The following is a 16,815-nucleotide window of genomic DNA, read 5'->3' as shown; positions in this document are numbered from 1 at the left end:
ACCCAGGTAATATTCTGTGGACATGAATTCAAATCCTGACAAGGCAGATGGTGGAATTTGAATTCAATATGCATCTGGAATCAAGGGTTTATGATGACCAGGAATCCATTGTCGATTGTTGGAAAAACTCATCTGCTTCACTGATATCCTTGAGGGAAGGATACTGCTGTCGTTACCTGGTGTGGCCTGCATGTGACTCCAGACCCAAGACAACGCTGCTGACTTTTAACTGCCCTCTAGCATGGGCAATAAATACTGGTTATCCAGGGACGCCCACCCCTCATCCTGTGAATGAGTAACAAATAATCGTGTGTGCTGCAGTAATAATGGATGGTCTCAAGTTGCACCGAAATTGCAGTGACTACTAATACTGTGAAGATAAACTTCCGTAAGTGTGTATTGGGTAGGTTGAACATTATGTTGTGAACCAAACTAGAGAGCAGGTTATTTCAGATTTGGTGTTGTGTTGTCAGGAGGACTAATTAATAACCTTGCTCTGAAGCAGCTTTGGAGGAATAGTGACATCAATATGTTACATTTTGACACGGCGTCTGAATACAATATCGAATGTTTGAACATTCTGGTTAAGTATCATGGAAGCCCGGAGGCTAGAGGGTCAAGCATGCTCCAATGAATTGGGCAAGTATAATATAACATTCAATGGGAAAAGCAATGATTGTGAGAGTCATAGAGTCCGACAGCACGGAGAAAGGCCCTTCAGCCCAAATTGGTCCATTCCGAACAAAATGTCCATTCACATTAACCCCATTTCCCTGCTCTTGCCCCATATCCTTCTTAATCTTTCCTATCCGTGTATTTTTCAAAATGCATTTTAAATTTTGTGTATCTACCCGCCTCAACCACTTCTGCTGGCATCTCATTCCATGTGCACACCACCCTGTGTGTAAAAGAAATTGCCCCTCAGGTTCCATTTTACTCTTTCCCCTCGGATATTAAATTGATGCCCTCTAGTCCGTAGTTGCTCAAAAAGACTGATTGCATTCACTCTATCCATGCTACCCATGATCTTATACACTTCTATCAGATCCCCCTCTGTCTCATACACTCTAAAGTAAAAACTCCTAGTTTGTCCAACCTCTCACTATAACTCAGACCATTGAGTCCGGGCAACATCCTTGTAAATTTCTTCTGCACTAGTTCCTTTTTAATAACATCCTAACCGTAGCAAAGTGAACAATACTTCACATAAAACTACCAGTACTGCCTCACCACCATCCTGTATAACTGCAACATAACTCCATAATTTCGATACTCATTACTCTGACTGATGAAGGCCAGTTTGCCAAATGCCTTTTTCACTGCCCTATCTACCTGTGGCTCCACTTTCAGAGAACCTTGAACCTGAATTCATAGGTCTCTTTGTCTCAATACACTCCTTAAGGCCCTGCCATTCACCATGAAACTCCTACCTAGATATGACTTTCTAAAATGCAAGAACTTACATTATCTGTATTAAACTCCATTTGCCATTTCTCGGCCCACTTTCTCACCTGATTAAGGCGCTGCTGTAATTTCTGAAATTTCTGATAATCTTCCTCACTGTCCACGATACCACCTATTTTAGTGTCATTTTGAAACTTATAATTCATGCCTGTACATTCTCGTCTAAATCATAGATGTCTGTAATATGTAAATATATATATATATATATATATAATATACATGCATAAAACAAGCAGTAATAGTCGCAGAACCGACCCCTGAGGCATTCCACTCATCACAGGCCTTCAGCCCATCAAGCATACTTCCACTATTACCCTCTGTTTTCCTACAATGAAGCAAATCTATGATCTGATTTGCCAGCTCGCCCTCAATTCCATATGATCTAAACTTCCAGAGCAGCCTACTATGTGGAACCTTACTGAAGGCCTTACTGAAATCCATATACACCACATATACCACCGTGCCCTTGTCAAAGTTACTGGTCAGTTCACCAAAGCACTCTAACAAATTATTGAGCCATGATACCCCACGCACAAAGACGTGCTGACTGCTCATAATCACACCCTGCCTTTCCAAATGCATGTATATCGTCTCTCTCTCAGAATCTTCTGAAGAAACTTGTCTACTAGAGATATCAGATTTGCTGGTGTATAGGTCCCAGGTTTTTCTTTGTAGCTCTTCTTGAATAAGGGAACAGCTTCGCTATGCTCCAGTCCCTCCGGGACCTCACCCTTTGGCTACCAACCAGGGCCCCCACTATTACTTCTCAGTCCTCCTGCAGTGTTCCTGAATATATGTGGTCAGGACCAGGAGATTTTTAGAAATACTGCATAGTCTGAAAGATATGTCTACTTATTTCAGGTGAAAACGCCAAAGAGTGAGTAAGTGACTCAATGATGATTAACATAACAAATTAAAGAATATATTAATCACCGCAAGTGACTTCAGAAGAATTCCAGACATTGTGGAATCCTAAGAACTCTCAGAAAATTGCAATCCAGAAAAGGAGGGCCATGAAACTGATCAGGAAATCAAAAAGCGAACATGCATGCAAACAAACAGGAACACAAAGACTGCAAAAATCTATGATCTATATTTCAAAAGAAAAAACACATTTTCAAATGTGGAAATGTGCAATCGGGAGAGACGAGTTGATGGTGGATAACAGGGGAATGGCAAAGCAAATGGCCAGTTACTACACATCTGTCTTAATGGAGTAAGACCCAGAAAATCACCCAGAAATACGAAGTGATTGTATAGGACTTGTGGAAGTAAAGACATAAAGTCAATTCATATCAGTAACAAGGCAATATTAAACATGCAGCTGGATTGAGCATTGCTAAGCTTGACAAACCAGATGTACTTCATACCAAAATCTTCAGAAATAAATCACAAATAGAAGTATTGATTGCATTGTCGATGACTGCGTTCTATTTTCCTGTACATTCTGCAGAGTCTGGAAGCTGGTGTAGATAAATGTACATTAATAAACGTGATCCAAGCACGATAGATGAATGGTAGGGATCCAAGCATCTACAAAGAGAAGAAGAAATAGTGTGGAGATCTGCAGACCAATTAACTTGACATTTGTCGGGAAACTGTTGGAATATATTATATAGGATGTGATATTGGATACTTAGACATTAACAGCAACATTGGAGAGACTCAGTATGCATTTCTGAAAGGGAAATCATACTTTACAAACTTTGGAATTATTTGAAGTTTATTCTTATAGCATAGATAATGGGGATCCAGTAGACTTGGCATATTTTAGATTATCAGAAGGCTTTCTATAAGAACTCACATAGTGAGTTCGAAAATGCAATGATGTGAAAGGTATTTGGAGGAATATATGTAAGTGGAAACCTAAAGTTTGGTTTGCCTTCCTTTAAGGGAGTCAGAATATAGATGTAAAGACACATTGAAGCAGTGTGTTGGTGAGACGTACCTGGAGTATTGTGCACAGTTTTGGTGACCGAATCTGAGAAAGAATATACTGGCCTCAGAGGAAGTGCAATGGACATTATCCAGACAAATCCCTCAGGTGGCAAGCTTGCGTGATGAGCAAACTCGGCCTATGTTCTCTTGAGTTTAAAGAACCAGCGGTGGGTCACTGTGAACTTTATAAAACTCACAAAACATACGACAATTTGGAAATTAACAGGAAATTTATCAGGCTGTCTAATCCACATTCAAGGCAAATAATGGCAGGATAAGGGACAAACCACTTAAGACTGCAATAAGGAGGAAATTCTGCGCAGGGAGGGGACTGACTCACACAGGGGCAAGGCAAGGCGAGATTACGGAGAATCTCCAGATAACCTACAAGTGTGTCAAGTGGAGCAGAATAACCAATGAACACGTAGGACTCATTAGTGACTTGCCGAGTTGCATCTAACTCAATTTAGGGAGTAGGAAAAGAGGGGAGTGGTAGAAGGCTGTTTGTGTGACTGGAGGCTAGTGTCCAATGGTGTACCACTGGCATCAGTGCTGGGTCCCTTATTATTTGTGATTCAGAGGTGCTAGTGTTGGGCTGGGGAGGACAAATCTAAAAATAACATAACAGCAGACCATAGTCTAACAGGTTTATTCGGCAGCACTAGCTTTCGAAACGTAGCTTCTTCATCAACGTGCACAACCACGTGATATAACTGATGTTGAGAGATTGTTAACCTTATTATTTGTGGTATTCATAAATGATGCAGTGAATATGGACGAGGGGTGGGGTGTGTAATAAATAAGTTTGGATTTGATACAAAGATTGGCCGGGTGGTTGGCAGTGAGGAGGAAGGCCTTATGTTACAGGTGGATACTGATAGAATGGTCAGATAGGTGGATCAATGGCAGATGGAATGCAACCCTGATAACTATGAGGTGATGCAACTTTGGAAGAAGGAACCAGACAGGGGAGTACTCAATGTATGGCAGCACACTAGAAAGCTCAGAGGGTACTTCTCCACACATTGCTGAATGTGTCTGCACAGGTTAATACACAATCAGGGAAAGGCTAGGGGAATGTAAACATAGCCTTTTTTCATCGAGGCATAGATTATAAGAACTATGCGGAACTGTGGTGAGGGCAACATGGAATATTGTGTGTGGGTCTGGGAACAACATTACAGGAAGGATGTGACTGTAGTGGAGGGGGTGCAGAGCAGATTCACCAGAATGTTCCCTTGGATGGAGCATATCAGCTATGGAGAGAGGCTGGATAACCTCAGGTTGTTTAGTTTGGAGGAGAGAAGGCTGCGAGGTCTGTGATTCAGAGGGATAGGATTACGAGGTACATGGACAGGGTGGATAGACAGCAGCTGTTGCTTTGACTCACAGGCCCACATTTTTAAAGTAAAGGATTTGCGGTTTAGTGAAGATTTGAGAATTGTTTTTCAACCAGAGGGTGTTGGGGTCTGGAATGCACTTCTTGAGAGTGGAATTGTCATGGTAACCTCAAGCCATTAGAAACCACATGGTTGTGCACTTCAAATGCTTTAAGATTCACGGCTACGGTCTTGTGTCAGAAAGTGGGCCGAATGTAGACTGCTGTATTTCTGGTCGTACAGAGTCTGTGCTTCTTTGATTGCATGGCTGTGGAAGGTCAATCATTGAGTAGCTTAAGGTAGGAATTGATGGGTTTCTGAAGAATATCTAAACAAAGTTGTGAATTGAGAACTTGTTCTATTTTCTGGAAATATGTCAATGGCAAAATTAAGAGAAAAAAGTTGCAGATTTCTTACAGTCTGATGCCAGATAATTGAGGACCGGGAAATAGCAGAACTATGGAGCAAATACCTTAGTTATGCCTTCACAGAAGAAAACAAAACAAATAAGAAAGCTTCCTAGCAATACTAGGGAATTTCACTCTTGTGAGAAAAAGGGAATAGAATGAAAATAACATCTAAACAGTTTAGAGAAAATATTGGACTGAAATTAATGGGCATAGACAAAGTCAACAGAGATTTATGAAAAGGGAATCATATTTGAGAAAGTGGCTTTTAGTAAAATTATGTAGGAGGTATCAATGCCATGCGAGTGGAATCTCAGAAAGATTTTTGATAAAGCCCCAAGCCTATTGTGCAAATTTGAATCCTATGGGACTCCGGCTAATATATGGTCATAGATTTAAAATGGGAGAGCTGGCAGGAAACAGTGAGTAGGAACAAAACAATGTTTTATTTTTATACGGAAGGCTTGGAGGATATTGTTAGGATCGTGTCTTGGGCTCCAGCTATTCCCAATATCTTTGGGTGAGGGGCGCAAATGCAATATTCCCAAGTCTGCTGACAGCACTAAACGATGTCAGCCTGTGAGTGGATGAGGGGGATGTAAAAAAGTTCCAAGGTGATTGAGACAAGTCGAGGGACTGGGCAAATACGTGGCAGATGGAGAGTAATGGGGAGATGAGATGTTGTGTACAATAGAATGGCAGCCTCCCATTTGAAAAAGGAGTGGTTGAAAAATGTTGCACTATAAATGAACTTAAGCTGCATTTTTGTTTATTTCTGCGTAGCCCTCCGAGTCCATGTGTGGCAGTAAGCTCTGAAGCCAGAAGTCAATACTGGGAATGGCATTGGCACGCTGACAATTGTATATAGGCTCAGCAAGTGAGGAACTGTAACTTTGAAAGGAATCTGGATCTCCCTGTACACCAGTCACTGAAAGCAATATTGCAGGAGTAGAAAGCAGGAAGGAAGATAAATGCTGTATTCACCTTCATTTCAGGGGGATTTGAGTACAGGAGTAAATGTATCTCACTGCAGCTGTACAGGGCCTTGGTGAGACCCCATCTCAAACATTGTGCAGTATTGTGTGCAGTTATTGTCTCTTTTCCGAACAGACGACAAACCTGACATTGAGGGAGAGTAGCAAAGGATGACCAGACTGATCTCTGGGATGACAGACTTGTGGGAGCAGAGTTTGGAGCGACTGGACCTGTATTCCATGGGGTTTAGGAAAATGAGTGGAAATCTCAGTGAAATATATAACACTCTGACAGGGCGGGACAGATTAAAAGCAGGGATGGTAATTCCCCAGGTTGGGACATCTAAAACAAGGGGCTACAATATTAGGTACAGACAGGCCACTTTGCATTGAGATGAGAATACATGCCAGCACTCGGAGACTGGCGAACTAGGGGTACTCTCTCCCAGATCAGGCTGTGGAAGTCAAGGGGCTGAATAAAAATAATGATTTCTGGAAACTAAAGGGATAGGGAGAGAGCAGGAGTGTGGTGTGAAGATAGAAGATCAGCTATTATTCCTGGTTGTTCTCCAATAACACAATAACTGTGTTCCTGTACAACACTGTGTTGTAGGAAATCGTGTAATATTAATAATGGGGTCTATGGAAAAAAAAGGGTAAGTGGTGAACGCCCAAAAATATCAGTAAAAACCAAAATTTAAATTTGGTCAAACACACAATAGGACATTCTAAATAAATCTTTAAATTACATGTTGTACTGGAACAGTGCTGTAAATGTAACGCTTTCACGCGACAGTCACTCACTGGTGCACTGTACCTTTCACCACAATCTTCACCAGAAAGCGCGCGGCGGCTGACTGACCATGTGATACCGATGCCGAATTTCAGTTTTCCCCAAGATTCTCCCCACAGTTTAAAATAAAGTTCTTTCTAAAGATAGACTACAATTCCCAGTTTCAGGCTCAGTTTCAAGGCCTGAAGAGTCAATTGCATTCCTGTTTTGGCTGAACACATTGATTGTACCTTTTGTAGATAGAGGGTTTCTGAGGCTGGGTTTGCTGTTCAGCTGGTGCCAGACAAGGAATCGCGTCACAGTAAACGCCAGTTCACTTTATTGAAAAAGGTTCATGAATTGCATTGCAGCTGAAATGTATTTAATCAACACGCGTTATCAGTGAACTGCCTCTACATAGAATGGAGCCGCAAAACTGATGGGCTGAATGGACTACAGTAATTCTCATTTTATGTTTCACAATATTTAAACATATTAAGGGATATGTATATTGTATGGGGAAAACTGAATTGAGGAGATGTTCGACCATTAACTAGAATAGGGAAAGCTCAATGAGTTGTATGACGTATTCCTTTCCCGATGCTTCTGTACAGTGTGTGGGAAAGCTCTGTAAATGTTGTGACTAGCTCTCAGCTGTTAGGAAGGAGGTCTCTGCAGGGTCGACAGGATTGTGTTTCGAGTTCCCTTTTCTGATAACGAGGCTGGTGCCGGCTGTTCTCTCCAGGATTATCCTTTAAGACCTCGGAGCAGTTTGATACAATTGAGGGCCTTGCTTGCCTACTTCAGAGACCTTTGAAGAGTGTATCACATGTCTGTGTGTCTGGAGTCACTTTTAGGCCAGACAGAAAAGCACGGGAATTAACTTCCTGAAAGTACATTGGGGAAGGCGATCGACATCTATAATCGACATTGAATACATGATCACTATTACTGACACCAGGTATTAGATCTCGATATTTTATTAATTGTTTTTAACTTGCATATGCTGCCAGAGAATTATCCTGGTCTGGATTAGCAATCCAATGACAATTCCACAACAGCACCATCTCCACATGGGGACTTATCGGAAACCACACTGAACCGATTATTTCTGTGCTGTGTGACAGCTCTATCAAAAATAACCCCAACCAATTTGACTATCGTGATGGGACTGAGGGCGTGGTAATTGGTCCGATTGTAATTATTCCCTTCTTAGGGGCTGGGACATAGTTTAGTAATTACCCACATTAGAGAAAGTGAGGATTGCAGTTGCTAATTACCCACATTGCCAGGGAGTTGTCAGAGTTGGAATTGGAATGAAACAGCTTCCTCAGGTACACGGCAGTCGTGCAGCAAAAGTCCTCAGTGCTATTGCAGGAATGGTGTCAGGACCAAATGCCTTTGTCATATCTACAGTGTCTAGCTGTTGCTTCATGTCACGTGCAGTGAATTGAATTGGTTGAAGACGGGCATCTGTGATTCTGAGGGTATCATAATGAGGGTGAGGTGGGTAATCAACTCAACACTTATGGCTGAGGATGGTGCAGATACTGCATTTTTACATGTATGCACAGGGCTGTTCCATTATTTAGGATGGAGATATTTGTGGAGTCCTCTCCTCCCGTAAGTTGTTTAATGGTCCATCGACTTTTATGCATGGATTGGACAGGATGAGAGAGCTTATATCTGATTTGTTAGTCTTGGAATCATCTCTCTCTCTGTATCAGATGTTAGTCCTGCTGTTCGAAGTGTAACCAGCCAAGTGCCGTAGTTTAATGGATTGTCATGAGGTTTAGGTGCACGTGATTCCGACCCGACCATGTTCACCCACACTCGTAACTGACCCATGAATCGGCTTGATGGAAATGGTAGACGGATGGACTATCCTGGGGGAAAGTTACAGATTGTCATTGAAATCTACAGCATCAGATGATAACCCAGTTTTAGCTGCAATATCTACAATTCAATTCTATTGACTGACACGCCCCGCCCCCCCCCACTCCCCCCCAGTTCACACCGAGACCCATTCACCCATCAGCCCTGTATTCAGTGACAAACTCTGGTTTCTGATGCCGAAATACTTCCATTTTCATATTCTCATTCTGCTGGATGTCTTTCCTTGGTGTTACGCCTCCAATTTGTTACGTAAACAATATCCATTTAAGGTACTAATCTGAATCTTTTCCTTTCAGTAATGCCATCTTCTGTATTTGAAGTGAATGTGTTTCCTTCTGTTTTTCCCCCGACCATGAATCAGAGCTCTGCAGTGTCAGTGATGCCAGCCTTTTGCAGTTTTCGAGTCAAGGAACTTGTCACCATGCGTTACTGTTCAGTTCCCAGTGTATAGCGCTCCATGTTGGACAGGATGTCTGGGCATCTTTGACAATATGTCGTTGGAAATTGTTCATAAACAGAAATTGCTGAAGAAATTGCTAAAGATGTTGCAGAATATTTTGGAGTGAATGCAGAGTTAAACTTTCAGGTCCAGTGAACCTTCTATATAGGTTTTTAATTTTTATTTCCAGTATCCATAATTATTTATTTAATTGAAAACTTGTTCTGCGCCTATTCCTTTCTGGAGAAACTCAGAAGGTATGTCAACATCTGCAGAGAAAGAGAAACAGAGTTAGCGTTTCCAATCCAGTGTGACAATTCTTCAAAACTGAATACAATTGCAAAGTGGTCTTTTAATCACTTGCCAGATGTAGAGGATGGGTAGCAGGGAAAAGAGGGTGTGGCAAAAGATAAACGGGCTTTTAGCAGTGGTGAAAGGGAATATTCCGTTTAACGGGTTGAATTTAAAGTGTGAATGGGGGAAAGGGATTATCACTATTGAATGCAAGATAAAAAGACACAACCACACAAAGTTATACGGAGGACAGGAGGGAAAATGTTGACCATGTGCTATATACATCTGGCCACAGATACGTTTTCACTTTCGTGAACATCACCCCCCTTTAGATAAAGGGATTCAGGTGCTTGACTTCTTATTGGCAATAGTAAGCTTTTCATGCTGCCTTAGTATTGTAACATGGAGTAAACAAATCACAGTTTGACTTTTGGGCCGAGTGTTGGTTACCTGTCATTTTTAATGTTGTTTAATTTTGCAGTGCTTATCTTTAAACGCTTGTTCTTGAAGTTAGTATCAGATGGAGTGTAGGATGTTGAGGAGTGACATTGTAGAAACTTATAAGATCATGACAGGTATGGAGAGGGTGAATAGTCAAGGTCTTTTCCGAAGGGTAGGGGAATCCAAACATAGAGGGAATAGGTTTAAGGTGAAAAAGGGTAGATTTAAAAGGGACTAAAGGGCAGCTTTTTTACACAGAGGGCGGTGTGGGTATGGAATGAGCTTCCAGAGGTAGAGTGGAAGATACAAGAACAGCTACAACATTTAAAACTCATTTGGGCAAACATATGAATGGGAAACATTTGGAGGCACGTGGACCTAATGAAAACAGATGGGAAACCTGGCAAGCATGGACATTTAGAAAAGCTTCACGCAGAGTCAGTGTGGTTTTGTGAAAGGGAAATGATATTTTGCCCTGTAAAACCAAAAGTTCTTACACAAAACAGAAGCTCCAGGACGTCGGATACTGTATTAACATGGGATGATGATTGTTTAACACAGAAATCGGAGAGTCAGGATTAATGGATCTTTATGGTAAAGGTTTATCTGCTGGAGTATCACAAATATCAGTCTGATGGCATCAGTTATTTGCAATCTATGCTGACAGCCTGAAGGAGGGAGCTGAGTGCAACATACATCCGAGTTTATGGCTGACACTGAGAATCAAAAGGCAGGCTGTTATTTAATGGAGAGGACTTCCAGAAAAGGAACAGTAAAGGCATTGGAGTCTTCCTGTGTATGAAACATAAAGTCAGCATGATGATGCAGCAAGAAACTCGGTTGGTATATGAGGCGGTTTCCTGGGAAGGAAGGGTTGTGTTATTGAGAATCTCTAAGATGGTGAGGCGATAATTCATTGGGGTTTAAATGAATGAGGAGTAAAACTGCTGAAACCTACAAGACACAGAAAGGGTTGGAGAAGGTAGATGTTGAGAAGTTTTTTCCATTCTTGAGCAAAGTGTTGAACTCGAGGACATAGATACCCAATAAGGAACATTGATTTTCATCTGAGATGCAGAGTAATGTCATCTCTCCGAAAGCAGTGAATGTCTGGAATTCCCTAACTCAGAGAGGTGGTGAGGGATACAGAGAGTCGGCAAGAGAGTGGAGTTGAGACTTGGAGTAGATCAGCCATGTTCTTATGAAATGACAGGGTTAGCTTGAGGGGCCGATTGACCTACTCCTGTTCCTATTTACTCATTTCACATGTTATGCTTTTGGAAAGGAACAGGTTATTTTGCTGGAAATCGTGTTGTACAATATTACATTCAGGGAGGGCAGAGGATTTGTTGTTTTAACCCTGGGTGGGGTATGTGGCTGTATTCTCAGCGTATCTGGGTCTGCAACATGACCTACATCTGGAGCAGAAGTTACAGAGAGGGGAAGCCTGGAAACAGGGACTGGGAGGTGGGGTGGTGGTCACTTCCTGATCCAGCCTGGGTTTTCGAAGTACATTTCCAAAACTACACCTAACCATCGGAGTGGCCTCGATCTGCCCCGGTTTCGCACGTTCGAGGGCTGAATGGAACATCAGAACATAGGGATGAGGGACACAAGTGGGCCGTTCGGCCCTTTCACACTACTCCACCAGTATATAAGGTCATGGCTCATCTCATTGTGATCCCAGCTGCACGTTTCTTTCCATGCACCATTATCCCTGATTCACCTGTCCATGGAAAATCAGACGAAGCCAGCATCGATGTAATATTAAGGTCCAGCCACTCCAAACGTCTGGGAAAGAGAATCCCCACTTGACTGAAATCCCACTTTGTGGATTTACCCTAATTCCTGCTCTGACGGATGTTGGAGGGTGTCACTGTTTCCTTTTCTCGTCCCATTACTCCACTGCTGACACCAAATTTTAAGTGAAACCAGGTTGGTGATATGGCCGATGATAAAGTTCTCAGACTGAGTCAGGTTCAGTGACAGGAACAAGTCAGGCAGATTTCTTTAGTTAGCCACAAGAAACTAACAGAACTAACAGATGCGCATGGTGGATCTGTGGTTAGCACTGATACCTCCCATCTCCAAGTCGCTCCGTTCTGTTCCAACCTCGGGCAACCCTCGATGTGGATTTTGAACATTCTCCCCATGTCTGTGTGGATTTCCTCCTATCGTCCATAGATATGCAGCTTAGAGCGGATTGGCCATGCTAAATTGCCCATAGTACCCGGGGATGTGTAGGTTAGATCTCCCCGATTAAAAGCAATCAATTAAGTTTTTTTTCATCGTATATTAGTGCCTGGGCCGCTGAGGTCTCGGCATCAATATGGCTAGACATTGAGCCCTCTCAGACAAAGTGAACCCTTATTAGTCTGTTGTTCTTAGATAAAATGACAACATTTTGGAATATTGTCACAAAATAATGATTATCAATACTGTTAAAACTTCAAGGACAATGCGTCAGATCGAGGCAATACAGCCAAAACCATGTTTCTTATACCGGGGATAATGGATTCCAGGTTTAAACTGTGGGCAGCGAGTGGGGTACCTTGCTTGTGTGATTTAGAATTAGTAGTATCCCTACAGTATGGAAACAGCTCCTTGGGCCCAGCAAGTCCACTTCGATCCTCTGAAGAGTAACCCACCCACACCCATTCCCCTCCCATCCTATATTTACCCTAATTAATGCCCCAACTTACAGATCCTGGAACACTATGAGCGATTGAGCAATGGCCAAGTCATCTAACCTGCACATGTTTGTGACAGTGGGAGGAAATCTACGCAGACACAGTGGAGAAAATACTAACTCCACACATCCAGTCACCCAAGGCTGGAACTAAACCCGTGACCCTGGTGTGGTGAGTCAGCAGTGCAAACCACCGAGCCACCACGTGTTACTTGAAGGAGAAACAATGATACCGTTTGATCAAATAACTCGTAAGTATGGACTACCTAGTAGAGACTTCTTCTGTTTTTTTTCCAGATTAGAGATTTGATTAAAAAAAACACAATTTTAAAAACCACTTATAGATCCGATACGGAGAAGCAGGTGATTATTGTAAAGAATACACTCTCAGTCAGTACCCTTTACCATTTGTTGGATAGTGTCCCCGCAGACAAGACCATGCAGCTTCGTGAAGTCTGTGCAATAGAGTTGCGATTTTAGATCTCTTCGGAGACATGGGAGGATATTTGTGAAAATGTTCGAAGGATTTTGATCTGGAATAGAACCCATTCCAAGCAGTTAAAAAATCTTCATAGGTTCTTTCTGACCCCAGAATTTCTCTCAAAATTCAATGTGGGATTATCTTCAACATGTCCTAAATGCAGAATGACTACAGACACTCTTACTCATTGCATGTGGTCCTGCTGCAGGCTTCGTATATATTGGAGCTCTGTGGTAGGTGTGGTAGAGTGGGTCTTGGGGATCGAATTGGAGATGGACCTGGTTTCTCTTTTCCTGGACCTGCCCAGAGTATCTTACGCAGATGCACATGGGAAAAAGAAATATCCTTACTTTCTATGCTAGGAAAGATTTTATGTTTTGTTGTATGTCTGAAAACTCCCCTGGTCTGTTGAGACTTTGTAACCTTATCATGGAGAATATCCCTTTGAACTTTCTCACCAGCATGGTTCACCAAAAAACGGAGATTAATATAAGTCATAGAATTATCGAGTCATGGAGATGTACAGCATGGAAACAGTCCCTTCGGTCCAACCCATCCATGCCCACCACATATCCCAAACCAATCTAGTCCCACCTGCCAGCACCAAACTCTTCCTATTCATTTACCCATCCAAATGCCTCTTAAATGTTGCACTTATTTAGCCTCCCTGACATCACCTGGCAGGTCATTCCATACACGTACCGCTCTCTGTGTGAACTAGTTGCCTCGTAGTTCTCTATTACAACTTTCCCCTTTCACCCTAAACTTATACCCTCTCGTTCTGACTCCCCGACCCCAGGGAAAAGACTTTACCTATTTACCCTATCCATGCCCCTCATAATTTTGTAAACCTCGATAAGGTTACCCCTCAGCCTCCGACGCTTCAAGGAAAACAGCCCCAGCCCGTTCAGCCTCTCTCTATACCTCAAATCTTCCAACGCTGGCAACATCCTTGAAATCTTTACTGAACCCTTTCAAGTTTCATAACATATTCCCGATAGGAAGGAGACCAGAATTGCAAGCAGTATTTCAACACTGGCCTAACCAATGTCCTATACAGCCGCAACATGATCTTACAACTGCTGTAAATACTCTGACCAATAAAGGAAACGCCTTCTTCACTATTCTATCTACCTGTGATTCCACTTTCAAGGAGCCATGAACCTGCACTCCAAGGTCTCTTTGTTCAGCAACACTCCCTGCGACCTTACCATTAAGTGTAAAAGTCCTGCTAAGATTTTCTTTCCCAAAATGCAGCACCTCGCATTTATCTGAATTAAACTCCATCTGCCACTTCTCAGCCCATTGGCCATTTGGTCAATCTGAGGTGACCCTCTTCCCTCTCCACTACACCTCCAATTTTGGAGTCATCTACAAACTTACCAATTGTACTTCTTATGCTAGCAGCCAAATCATTTATGTCAATGACAAAAAGTAGTGAATCCAACACCTATCCTTGTGGCACTCCACTGGTCACAAGCCTCCAGTCTGAAAAATAACCCTCCACCACCACCCTCTGTCTTCTACCTTTGAGCCAGTTCTGTATCCAAATGGCTAGTTCTCCCTGTATTACATGAGATCTAACCATGCTATTCAGTCTCCCATGTGAAACCTCATCAAAACCCTTACTGAAATCCATATAGATCACATCTACCCCTCTATCCTCTTCAATCCTCTTTGTTACTTTCTCAAAAAAACTCAATCAAGTTTGTGAGACATGATTTCTCACGCACAAGGCCATGTTGACTATCCTTAATCAGTCCATGCCTTTCCAAAGACAGGCACATCCAGTCCCTCAGGATTCCCTACAACAACTTGCCCACCAGCAACGTCAGGGTTACTGGTCTATAGTTCCCTGCCGTGTCCTTCACACCCTTCTCATACAATGGCACAACGTTTTTCAACCTTCAGTCTTCTGGCACCTCACCTGTGACTATCCATACTACAAATATCTCAGCAAGAGGCCCAGCAATCACTTCTCTAGCTTCCCACAAAGTTCTAGGGTGCACCTGATCAGATCCTGGGGATTTATCCACCTTTACCCTTTTCAAGACATCCAGCACTTCCTCCTCTGTAATATTGACATTTTGCAAGGTGTCACCATCTATTTCCTTCCTTTTATATCTTCCATATCCTTTTCCACAGTAAATACTGATGCACAATACTCCCTTAGTATCTGCCACATACTTCCTGTGCTAGTAAAAATATTCTGTTGTGTTGATGTCTGAAACACCTCCGGGTCTGTTGTGTCATTGTAAGCTCGTCATGAAGAATATCCCTTTGGACATTCTCACAAGTATAGTGCACCGAAAAGCAGAGATTTATATAAGATATGGCAACCCTTTTTGGATTACCGCGAAACAGGCTGATCTTCCACTCTAAAAAGGGCTTTCGTATAGCCATGACGATATGATCTAATGAATCACATATTAAGAATTGTGAATGTATGAATGTGTATCAGTTCATGCTCTCGAAGAACGACAGCTATCACTTTGTTATGCTGAGCTGTATTATTTATGTATTATTTATTGTTTATTTTTGTTTTTCTTCTGTCCGTTTAGAGACTTTAACATATTTTGTATATACATGCACATGGGTGTAATTTTGTTCAGTTATTTGAGTTGTTTTGTTATTGGTTTAATATAAATAATAAAATATCTTTTTCAATAAAAAAAGTTAAAATGCTAACATTGATAGATTAGAGTCCCAAATAACTCTCATTAGAGAGACCACTCATGGTGGTTTATGTTGAAGGTCCCCACACGGGTGATGGGGTGAGGTTGAGAGACCATCCCCGTCATGGTAACCTCTGTCACTGTGGGGAGTTGAAACTGCGCTGGTGGCCTCCCTCTGCATCACAAACCAACCATCCAGCCAACCGAGTGGGAGACTGTGTAACTGTTACACACAGAATCAGTCGCAGAAAAAGGGCAAGAGAAATTTTAATGACAAGGACAAAGGTGTATTTGAGTCAAAAATGTTCTCTGCTAGAGATTATATTTTATAATGAGACAAGTGTTTGGAAGTTATCTTTGGCTGAATACAATAATGTGAGACCAGTGAAATAACCAGAATGACTAATTGTGATTGGATATCGATAACTATAAAATAAGTGAATGTTTTTGATTGGTCTGTGGAAAGCATGCTGACTGTTGCATAAATCTATGAATCAGATGAAATATATTGAAAGGAGTGACCGTCCCCGTGGGAAATTCCTTCTGAACACATTGTGGAAGAAACCCGGGGTATGAAATGTCTGAGAATCGTCTGCTCGGTAACAGGAACATGGGGGTCGAATGACTGAAAGTTCCTGTAACATGGAGCTGAAAAAACCATCAGATCACCCCCAAACGTATTGAATGTTGGAGCATGTTTGAAGTACTGAATGGCATCATGATAGGTTTTAATTGTGTGTGATTTGAAAAACGTACATCTCTACTCCATCACCTTACATGTTACACACTGGGGCACAGCCGTTTTCCTGAAACTGGGAATAAGTTGGAACAATACCTGGAACATTCCATAATTCACATTCTCCAGGATATTCTATAACTATGTAGGGGGCATTAGAAATGCAAGAGAGAAAGAGAGGCAAGGTGCTGTATGCAGTAGTGAGAGTGGTGGAGCATGAGCCTTGTTCG

This window comes from Chiloscyllium punctatum, chromosome 21, assembly GCF_047496795.1.
Source record: "Chiloscyllium punctatum isolate Juve2018m chromosome 21, sChiPun1.3, whole genome shotgun sequence".
In the NCBI taxonomy this organism is placed as follows: Eukaryota; Metazoa; Chordata; class Chondrichthyes; order Orectolobiformes; family Hemiscylliidae; genus Chiloscyllium; species Chiloscyllium punctatum.
The sequence above is the reverse complement of the archived record's forward strand: the minus strand, read 5'-3'. Positions refer to the sequence as shown.